The following is a 10,510-nucleotide window of genomic DNA, read 5'->3' as shown; positions in this document are numbered from 1 at the left end:
TTGTCTCTGTAGCGTTGTCTCTGTAGCATTGTCTCTGTAACGTTGTCTCTGTAACATTGTCTCTGTAGCGTTGTCTCTGTAGCATTGTCTCTGTAGCGTTGTCTCTGTAACATTGTCTCTGTAGCATTGTCTCTGTAGCGTTGTCTCTGTAGCATTGTCTCTGTAACATTGTCTCTGTAGCGTTGTCTCTGTAGCATTGTCTCTGTAGCGTTGTCTCTGTAGCGTTGTCTCTGTAACATTGTCTCTGTAGCGTTGTCTCTGAAGCGTTGTCTCTGTAACATTGTCTCTGTAGCATTGTCTCTGTAGCGTTGTCTCTGTAACGTTGTCTCTGTAGCGTTGTCTCTGTAGCATTGTCTCTGTAACGTTGTCTCTGTAACATTGTCTCTGTAGCGTTGTCTCTGTAGCGTTGTCTCTGTAACATTGTCTCTGTAGCGTTGTCTCTGTAGCATTGTCTCTGAAGCGTTGTCTCTGTAGCGTTGTCTCTGTAGCGTTGTCTCTGTAGCATTGTCTCTGTAGCATTGTCTCTGTAACATTGTCTCTGTAGCGTTGTCTCTGTAGCATTGTCTCTGTAGCATTGTCTCTGTAACATTGTCTCTGTAGCATTGTCTCTGTAACATTGTCTCTGAAGCGTTGTATCTGTAGCGTTGACTCTGTAGCGTTGTCTCTGTAACATTGTCTCTGGAGCATTGTCTCTGTAACATTGTCTCTGAAGCGGTGTCTCTGTAGCGTTGTCTCTGTAGCGTTGTCTCTGTAACATTGTCTCTGTAGCATTGTCTCTGTAGCGTTGTCTCAGAAGCAAGAACCTCGTTGAACTGAGTACTTAGAGGCAGAATAAATCAGATATATAAACAATATAACAGAAAGGGAAAGAACATTTTACCTTTAGAAATTAGAGGTGCAGCGCCATGCTTTGTCCCACACCGTCACTATGGCAACAACATAATTAGCGAGTGTGCTTTGTCACCGTCAGCAAGACGGGGCTGAAATTAATTTCCCAACGTTTGACAAATGAGTTGATGAGTTTGAGATGGAAGTCATTCTGTCGGCTCGGACGGATGAAAGGAGAACTGATCGCGGAGATGATTTGTGTTCATCACTCTAGGTTCCTAGCGGTTCGGGGGCCGTTGCGTTAGCACATTTCAGCGTGGCCGTTCTCCGGCTCGCATACGCCGGCCGTTTTCATCAAATAATCTTTTCAATCATGGATGCCTCGCGTGTTGAATGAAGGGTGAGGATTACTCAAACCTTTGTTACAGCTCTTAGCGCCAACTAACTGTTAAAACTCACAAAGCCGAAATGACTTTCTTCCATATCTGACTTGATGATCTGTATTTTGCAAAGTCTCAATCACTGCATTGTGATGATTTTCCGTGTAATCCAGCAATTTTCGCAATCCGGATTATTTTTCCTGATAAACAGAGGCAAACATAAAGTCAGATTTAATTTACACCAACCAGGCCAAAAATAATCTCTCACAAACCCATTTATACATCTGGGTACGTGCCCTAGTTTTTGCTAAATACATTTTGCTAAACTTTTTGCTCCATTCGCATCAGGGCCAAAGTATTTGTATGTCATTTGCTGTGAGTAAAATTGACTGCTAAATAAAACATGTTGAGGTAACCAGAAGGTTGCAATTAACTTATACAAAGTTAAAATACACTGGTGAACGGTGAATGGACTTGTATTTGCAGAGCACCTTTCAGTTTTCAGACAATAATAAATGAAAGACATAAGCAAGTTAAAGGGTTTTTAAAATGTGATGAAGAAATCAGTACAAAATATATTTGTAGACTCAAAGTGTTTTTCCATCACACGTCACTCACACACTGATTGGGGCGATCACACAAGGCGCCACCTGCCTATCCGGACAAATCACTTACCCATTCATACATCAGAGGCATAGACTTCGGGGGCAAAAGTGCCTTGCCCAAGGGCGCATCGAGGATCGCACCGCCGACAGATGACCCGCTCTACCGCTGATTCCGAGATAACTTTTCAAAAGGTTCTAAACCCCCCCAAAAATTCCCCAACTCCCAGACTGGACAACCAGTGAGTCATAAGGTGGCCCCGCCCTACAGCATACTCTGCTTTATTGTCAATTTCGTCTCTGAATGGATCAGAATTAGCTAAATGAACAAGTTACGAGTGTAATTTTCTCATAGACTTCAATACAGACAAAAACACACCTTTTTAACTAAATGTCTCATAATTGAACATGCCATGAAATTGTATGAGCTCATTCCAGGCCTTTTATTTAGCACTACCCTCATAGCAAACTTTGGACTTCAAGGTCTATAGTCCTTTAGTTCTGTTCTGGGATCCTGTCTATAGTCCTTTAGTTCTGTTCTGGGGTCCTGTAAATTGTCCTTTAGTTCTGATCTGGGGTCCTGTATATAGTCCTTTAGTTCTGTTCTGGGGTCCTGTCAATAGTCCTTTAGTTCTGTTCTGGGGTCCTGTACATAGTCCTTTAGTTCTGATCTGGGGTCCTGTAAATAGTCCTTTAGTTCTGTTCTGGGGTCCTGTATATAGTCCTTTAGTTCTGTTGGGGGGTCCTGTATATAGTCCTTTAGTTCTGTTGGGGGGTCGTGTATATAGTCTTTTAGTTCTGTTCTGGGGTCCTGTATATAGTCCTTTAGTTCTGTTGGGGGGTCCTGTATATAGTCCTTTAGTTCTGTTGGGGGGTCGTGTATATAGTCCTTTAGTTCTGTTCTGAAAAAACCCTTTCACAGGGAGAAAAGGGGGCGAACCCTTCAGGAGAGCAACAGAGGAGGATCCCTCTCCAGGATGGACAGAACAATAGATGTCATGTGACCAGAAGGAATCATTACAGAATTACAACTCATGGTGAACTGGGCCTTGTATTTTACAAGTATGAAAAGAGAAATGTCATTGTATCTCCTTTACTTTGTCATGAAGGGAAAAGGTAATTATTTCTGCCTTGACTGCAACGTAGAAATGTCTTATTCCCAGATGGAAACCCACAACAATGGAAACAACAACTGCATCAGCACTAGTGATGCCATCAAGAGAGCAGCTGATTCCATCACATCTTACATGAATCATGAACGTGACACATCAACATGAGAGGGACTATACCTTCTGGTAATTATCATGTTCAATTTGTTTTATCTATGATATTCAAGGTGAAGAGAAGAAAGAGTGAATGAGTCTGACGTCTGCAAACATATGTTGCACCTGCATTTCTTTATAACTTTCTCCTCAGTGTATTTCCTTTATCATCATTTATTACAATCTTTTTGTTATTTTTTAACATCTAAATGTTAAACACACAGCATTCTGTGTGAAAATGGAAATTAGGGCATTAGAATGATTAGGGTCAGATTGTTCGCTGACAAATCTCTTTAACTTGCTTATTTCTTGTATTTATTATTGTTTGCCAAATAAAACTTCCCACTGTCTCTGTTTCTAGTCTGTTGGAGACGTGATCATCTTGAGATGACAGCGTGAGGGGATTGCAGGGTGTGCGAACTTCCACGTCTGAATGTCCTCTGATGAATAAGTACTGCATTATTAAAACTACCGAGCACATTGTCCTGCAATCAGGGCGTTGATTGCAGGACAATGGAAGTGTTTGATTGAGACACAATCAAACACTTCTCTAATTCAGGCTTCAGAGGAAAATCAGCAGCATGCAGACACGAGGCAGAAATCACACCGTCGTCCTTGGAGAGGTCAACGCCGCCGGGGCGAAGACACCGGGGTCACGCACGTCAGTGTGAAGCACAATGGATTTACAAATTAACAGACTTTATTCACAGTTAACAAAAACAAATGTTCATCCCTACTACTCGTTATTCATACACTCTGTTTAATGAATGTTTATGTAACACTGTAACTCTGTTCATCTATTGATCTTCTGGTCACATGACATCTATTGTTCATCTGGTCGCATGATATCTATTGTTCATCTGGTCGCATGACATCTATTGTTCTTCTGGTCGCATGATATCTATTGTTCATCTGGTCACATGTCATCTATTGTTCATCTGGTCGCATGATATCTATTGTTCATCTGGTCGCATGACATCTATTGTTCTTCTGGTCGCATGATATCTATTGTTCATCTGGTCGCATGACATCTATTGTTCTTCTGGTCACATGACATCTATTGTTCTTCTGGTCACATGACATCTATTGTTCATCTGGTCACATGACATCTATTGTTCATCTGGTCACATGACATCTATTGTTCTTATGGTCACATGACATATATTGTTCTTCTGGTCACATGATATCTATTGTTCATCTGGTCACATGACATCTATTGTTCATCTGGTCACATGACATCTATTGTTCTTCTGGTCGCATGACATCTATTGTTCATCTGGTCACATGACATCTATTGTTCATCTGGTCACATGATATCTATTGTTCATCTGGTCACATGACATCTATTGTTCATCTGGTCACATGACATCTATTGTTCTTCTGGTCGCATGACATCTATTGTTCATCTGGTCACATGACATCTATTGTTCATCTGGTCACATGACATCTATTGTTCTTATGGTCACATGACATATATTGTTCTTCTGGTCACATGATATCTATTGTTCATCTGGTCACATGACATCTATTGTTCATCTGGTCACATGACATCTATTGTTCTTCTGGTCGCATGACATCTATTGTTCATCTGGTCACATGACATCTATTGTTCTTCTGGTCGCATGACATCTATTGTTCATCTGGTCACATGACATCTATTGTTCTGTCCATCCTGGAGAGGGATCCTCCTCTGTTCTCTCCTCAAGGGTTCTTCACCTTTTTCCCCCCTAAAAGCGTTTCTTCAATATCTTGGGAGTTGTTCCTGATCCGACGTGAGGTCAAAGGTCAGGGATGTCTATGTGTACAGATTGTAAAGCCCTCTGAGGGGAGTTTGTAATTTGTGATATTGGGCTCTACAAAATAAAGTGAATTTAAATTGAATTGCTCTTCATGTAACCGGGTATGTTCAGTGACAGAATGGCTGCACTGTCGCCTCAGTTCTAGAATGTGAATGTGAGCTATGTCTGCGTGTGCCCTGAGATAAACTGGACTCCTTTGGTTAATATAATAATAATATTAATGAAGGATCTGGAACAAAATGATATCAAAAGGGTTTTTTTAAACAAATGAAGCATGAACAAGCCTTGTGTCGAAGGTGAAAACAAGTTATTGTTGACTTGTTTATCATCATTTACGTTGTCTATGTAAAGCTCATTCTTTATTTCCTAACAAATAAACTTATTGCAACCCCAACCGTGATCAAAGTTATGCCTGAATCTAACAGGTCGTTTTGTTGCATGACTGAACCTGAAAAAATTGAATAAACCTCTGTTGGAAGTTTATTTTGAAGGAAAAGACTGTGTGCAAGACACTCGGGGTAACTGACATTTCCCTGTGAAAAAAAGAGCCTTATTTTGAAATGACACGCTGTGCGAGTGATTTCGTGTTGCGTTAGGAACACGATCGTCATCGAGGGGGGAGTCGCAATTATTATCAGAGAAATTCCATGAAGTCATAATTTCCTTGGGGAAGAATAAAGTTCTTGTCTGAAGGCACTCCATGCACGGTCAGGGTGAGAGTTAGGGGTTAATCAGATAATCAGTGAACGCTGATGAGATAATACATTTATTTAGCACACATTTAAATTGGCCTTGAATCAAGGAGCACTTGGCCTCTCCTAATCAGTCCAGTGTGTCTGTTAGCTCTTGTAATTAGCGTGTGCTAATTATCGCCTAAAAGCTTTCATTTTTGTTGTGCAACAATTCCAGAGCTGTGTGCATACAACAACAAGGCTCACCAGGGACGTCTCATTCACAAGTCCTCTGCTCTTTTATTAATTTACAGTTGTTGCTGTTGTTGTGTTAAGAGCAGGAGTTTCCCCGCGGACCCCCGCGGACCTCTCCATCACCGGCTACGGGCGCTCTCCCTCCGACCACCACACACAGCGACAGCTTGGAGGTAATTGATCAGACAAGTGAACTGTAAAATATTCATTTTCTACTTCAACAGACAGATAAATCTCTCGGGAGGGTTTGGGGAGGACGCTGGCTGGAAATATTGTTTATGCACCATGAGGCAGGAGCTGCGGCAGCGTGATGCTGAGGGGGAGATAAGAGGGGGAGCGTCTCTGGGTTTTAGGTGGAGCTGCCAGTGATGGCCAGTCATGCAATTCCCTGCCTGGCTTTAGACCAACAAGCCAAATCCCCCTCTAGAGCCCTGGATTCCATGCTGCAGAGCCTGGGGGGTGGGGGAGGGGTTAGGGCTCCATGGCTGGTAGGCTAAAAAATAGCTGATTTCGGCCCCCGGTCTGCCAGCTCTGTTTTTGTGTATTGTAGCTTCAAAACACATCAACACATTAAAACTGCGCCTCTTCAATTCACTGATTGTGTGTGTGTGTGCGTGTGCGATTGACACTTAAGCAAAACCCCTGAAAACAGCAATCTCCTTTTTATTTGACAATGGAATGTATCAGTGAGGCGGCAGGTGATCCAGATCAGATTGAAATCCCTAAATGTCGCTCGACGAAGACGAGGACTCAAAGGCCACGATATCAGAAAGGGAAGGTTATTGAAAAGGTGCTTTTTCTGACATTTTGTTTCACAATCACACCTTCACATTTAATTCATCTTTATCATATATATTTATATATCAGTATATATATATATATATATATATCTATATAATGTGTGTTTGATCCACAGCAACGCAGCTAAAATGGTACAAGCCTTTTGTATTGACCTTTCACTTAATTGTTTGAGCTTCAGTCTCCTCTCACACACCCACGTAGACACACACACACACACACACACACACACACACGTGAGCTTACATTTATGGAACATACACGTTTCAATTGACACAAAAACACCAGTCTTACTCCAGTCAAATATGAGGCATATACTTCATATGTAAATATAATATATATCTTCATTACATAATACATAATACATAATACATATATATACTGTATATATAAAAATATATTAGGGCTGTCAATCGATGAAAAAAAATTAACTAATTAATCGCACATTTTGAAATTCATTAATCGCGATTAAAAGTTAAAAGTTAAAAGTTCATTCTTTTTAAAGACCAAACTTCACACAGAGCTGTGTTTTCAAAGAGGCTCCTACCTATAAAGTGCCAGCGAGGTATTTAATATTGTGGATGATAAATTGTTTCTTCAGTCAAACATCAGATTAGTAAAAAAAAAGAAGTATATTGAGACCCCATTGGTCCTGTCATCTTTAACATAAACAGCAGCAGAACCAGTGGCCTTGGTGACTGACTGACATTCAAATATGTCACGTTAACCCTCTGGAGGCTGGGGGCATTTTATACATTTTACAAAAAAATGTAAATTCACCTTTTAAAGGCGTTTGCATGTGACACATACCCCCACGTGTTATACATCAAACATTCCAGAACAATCTCAGCTCTCTATTCAATGAGGCTCAGTTGTCCTGGTGCCGTGTTCTCTGCTCTCTGACTGACAGGCTGCTAAATGAGCCTAACCTGTGAGGTGGGAGGTCCTTGTGATTTACTGAGTGTTCATTGGTTGTTTTTTTCCCAAAATGTTGACAGACAAACGGATTGACCAATCAGGGTGAAGGTTTCGTGTGACGAGTTCTTTCCGCGCCGCGTCACCCGACACGTCGCCCCTCCGTTCCTCTGTGTGTCAGAGGGGGAGACGGGAGGAAGGAGGAGCAGGAGGAAACCCGACTGATTCATCCACGAGTTAAACTGATTTATGATCCTTATTTTCGCGGAGAAATAATTGTTTTAAAAACGGAAACAGTGTTAAACCGTACTGCCGCGGTTTGACACTCGGTTTGAGTGTAAAACAAAAGTTGCGTTAATTGCGTTAAAATATTTTAGTGCGTTAACGTGGCCAAATTAATTGCATAGATTAACGCGTTAATGCTGACAGCCCTAAATATATATATATATATATATATATATATATATATATAAATCAGTTCTTTTAATATCCATATGTAGATATAATATATATCTTCAGTACATTATATATATATAAATCAGTTCTTTTAATATCCAAAATTCAACATTGAACAGGATCCTTCCGAACATCTAGTCAGTAGTATATATATATATAGTTTATCAAACAGTTCTCAAAGACAGAAAGGTTCTAAAGATGAAACTGCTTTCAATCCACCTTCATTCAGGATTCACAAATTTTTTTTTTACAAATCATAGTGATGACAGAAAATGATTATATTTATAAAATAACAAACTATGTGCTAGCGACGGCAGCTGCATATTACTTTAATATTTGTAATACAATAACACATAACTGGTGACATGCTGTGCGTGTGAAGCGGTGTGTTGTGTGAGCGGGACTGAGCTCACACACGCTTTCATGAAGCGCTTTATTAAACACTTCATAGTCTGCTAAAAGACAAGGAAAGGCCTAACTCACAGAGCAGCAGCAGAGCGGCATGTTTGTAATTAAGTAGTTAGAAATCAAAGCAATATGTGGAATGATTAATATTTAATAACATGGAGTTTTTTTATGGCTCGGTTAATTGAATACCTTATCTTTATTATGCAGATGCTTCATAAATATGAAATATTACACATTACAGATAGCTGCTCTTGAAATCCTCACTGAAGCATTTAGAAATATAATTAAGCTCAGCAAAAATAAACCCAGGACTTTTCGTCTTTGCAATTTTTTCCTTGGAAAGCTTTATCTACAATGACCCTACATCACCAACATATTAAATAGCTCTGTGGACTAGAATGTACCGTCCTACATCCCCAAACCCACAACACCCAGACTTACTTTGCCGTGACTTCTCTTCCTGCCTTCAAAAGGATGTACTTAGTCTTTTATTCCTTAAAAATCAATGTAAGCTCTCAGAGAGGATTGATTAATCATGGGATTACGTCTGAGCTCAACCATTGAATATTTCAATATAAAATGTAATCTTGTCATTGTTTGCTGGTCTGTGGTCAGAGCAGGCCCGCTGGATTGGAGGAGTCCAACAATGATTGTCTGTAGTGGATTTCACAAAGCCATGCACTTTTATTTAAGATAGAGAACTGAACCGATCACACAGTGAAGTACTTATATGTTTTTTAAAAAGTGGTTAAATTCATCAGTTGAGCTTTGTGAGTGTGGTGTGTAGGTGTTGAACAATGATTATTAGATTTGCAAAATTGGTGCGATTGTTTTGTAATTACGTATCTCAGGTTACTTCCTTGCCGAAAACAAAAATACAATAGCAATAACCAATAGCAATAGCTCAGTCGTTGGAGCATGAGACTGTTAATCCCACGTTTGGCTAAATTGCTTTTGGCAAGGTAGTAACCTGAGACGAATGTGCTTAGCGTCAGACCAATGTTCAAGTAGGGCTCAAACTCACGATTCCACAAGTCTCACAGTCTCCTGATTTCCTGATTGTTGTAACTTGCATCATCTGTCACATGCGTTTTACCTCAAACTCACTACTTACAATAGCATTACCCAACCTACGGCTTGAAATCACGACAGCTTTAAGAATTGTGTGCCTGGCTAGCTCAGTCGGTAGAGCATGAGACTCTTAATCTCAGGGTCGTGGGTTCGAGCCCCACGTTGGGCTAAACTGCTTTTGGCAAGGTAGTAACCTGAGATGAATGGGCTTGGCGTCAGACCAATGTTCAAGAAGGGCTCAAACTCACTATTTACGATAGCATTACCCAACCTGCAGCTTGAAATCACGACAGTTTTTGGGGGTGTGTGCCTGGCAAACTCAGTCGGTAGAGCATGATACTCTTAATCTCAAGGTCGTGGGATCGTGCCCAACGATTACGAGTCTCATGCTCTACCGACTGAGCTAGCCAGGCACACACGTCTAAAAATTGTCGTGATTTCAAGCCGCAGGTTGGGTAATGCTATCGTAAATAGTGAGTTTGAGCCCGACTTGAACATTGGTCTGACGCTAAGCACATTCATCTCAAGTTACTACCTTGCCAAAGGTAATTTAGCCCAACGTGGGGCTCGAACCCACGACCCTGAGATTAAGAGTCTCATGCTCTACCGACTGAGCTAGCCAGGCACACACTTCTAAAACTGTCGTGTTTTCAAGCCGCAGGTTGGGTAATGCTATTGTATATAATGAGTTTGAGCGCTAGATTAAGAGTCTCATGCTCTACCGACTGAGCTAGCCAGGCACACACTTCTTAAAAATGTCGTGATTTCAAGCCGCAGGTTGGGTAATTCTATCGTAATGAGTGAGTTTGAGCCCTACTTGATCATTGGTCTGACGCTAAGCACATTCATCTCAAGTTACTACCTTTCCAAAAGCAGTTTAGCCCAACGTGGGGCTCGAACCCACGACCCTGAGATTAAGAGTCCCATGCTCTACCGACTGAGCTAGCCAGGCACACACTTCTTAAAAATGTCCTGTTTTCAAGCCGCAGGTTGGGTAATGCTCTTTGAGGCCAACTTGAACATTGGTCTGACGCTAAGCACATTCATCTCAAGTTACTACCTTGT

General features: G+C 40.9%; 2 non-coding genes across 2 annotated transcripts; one reads left to right on the top strand and one right to left on the bottom strand.

Moving 5' to 3' along the window:
- Positions 1-9,541: 9,541 nt before the first annotated feature.
- On the top strand, positions 9,542-9,614 carry trnak-cuu (transfer RNA lysine (anticodon CUU)). Its single transcript has one exon. It is a non-coding gene; the product is annotated as a tRNA-Lys (tRNA).
- A 383-nt stretch (positions 9,615-9,997) lies between these two features.
- On the bottom strand, positions 9,998-10,070 carry trnak-cuu (transfer RNA lysine (anticodon CUU)). The gene has a single exon. It is a non-coding gene; the product is annotated as a tRNA-Lys (tRNA).
- Positions 10,071-10,510: the final 440 nt, after the last annotated feature.

This window comes from Pseudoliparis swirei, chromosome 1 (genome assembly GCF_029220125.1).
Source record: "Pseudoliparis swirei isolate HS2019 ecotype Mariana Trench chromosome 1, NWPU_hadal_v1, whole genome shotgun sequence".
In the NCBI taxonomy this organism is placed as follows: Eukaryota; Metazoa; Chordata; class Actinopteri; order Perciformes; family Liparidae; genus Pseudoliparis; species Pseudoliparis swirei.
This window is presented reverse-complemented; position numbering and strand designations above follow the sequence as displayed.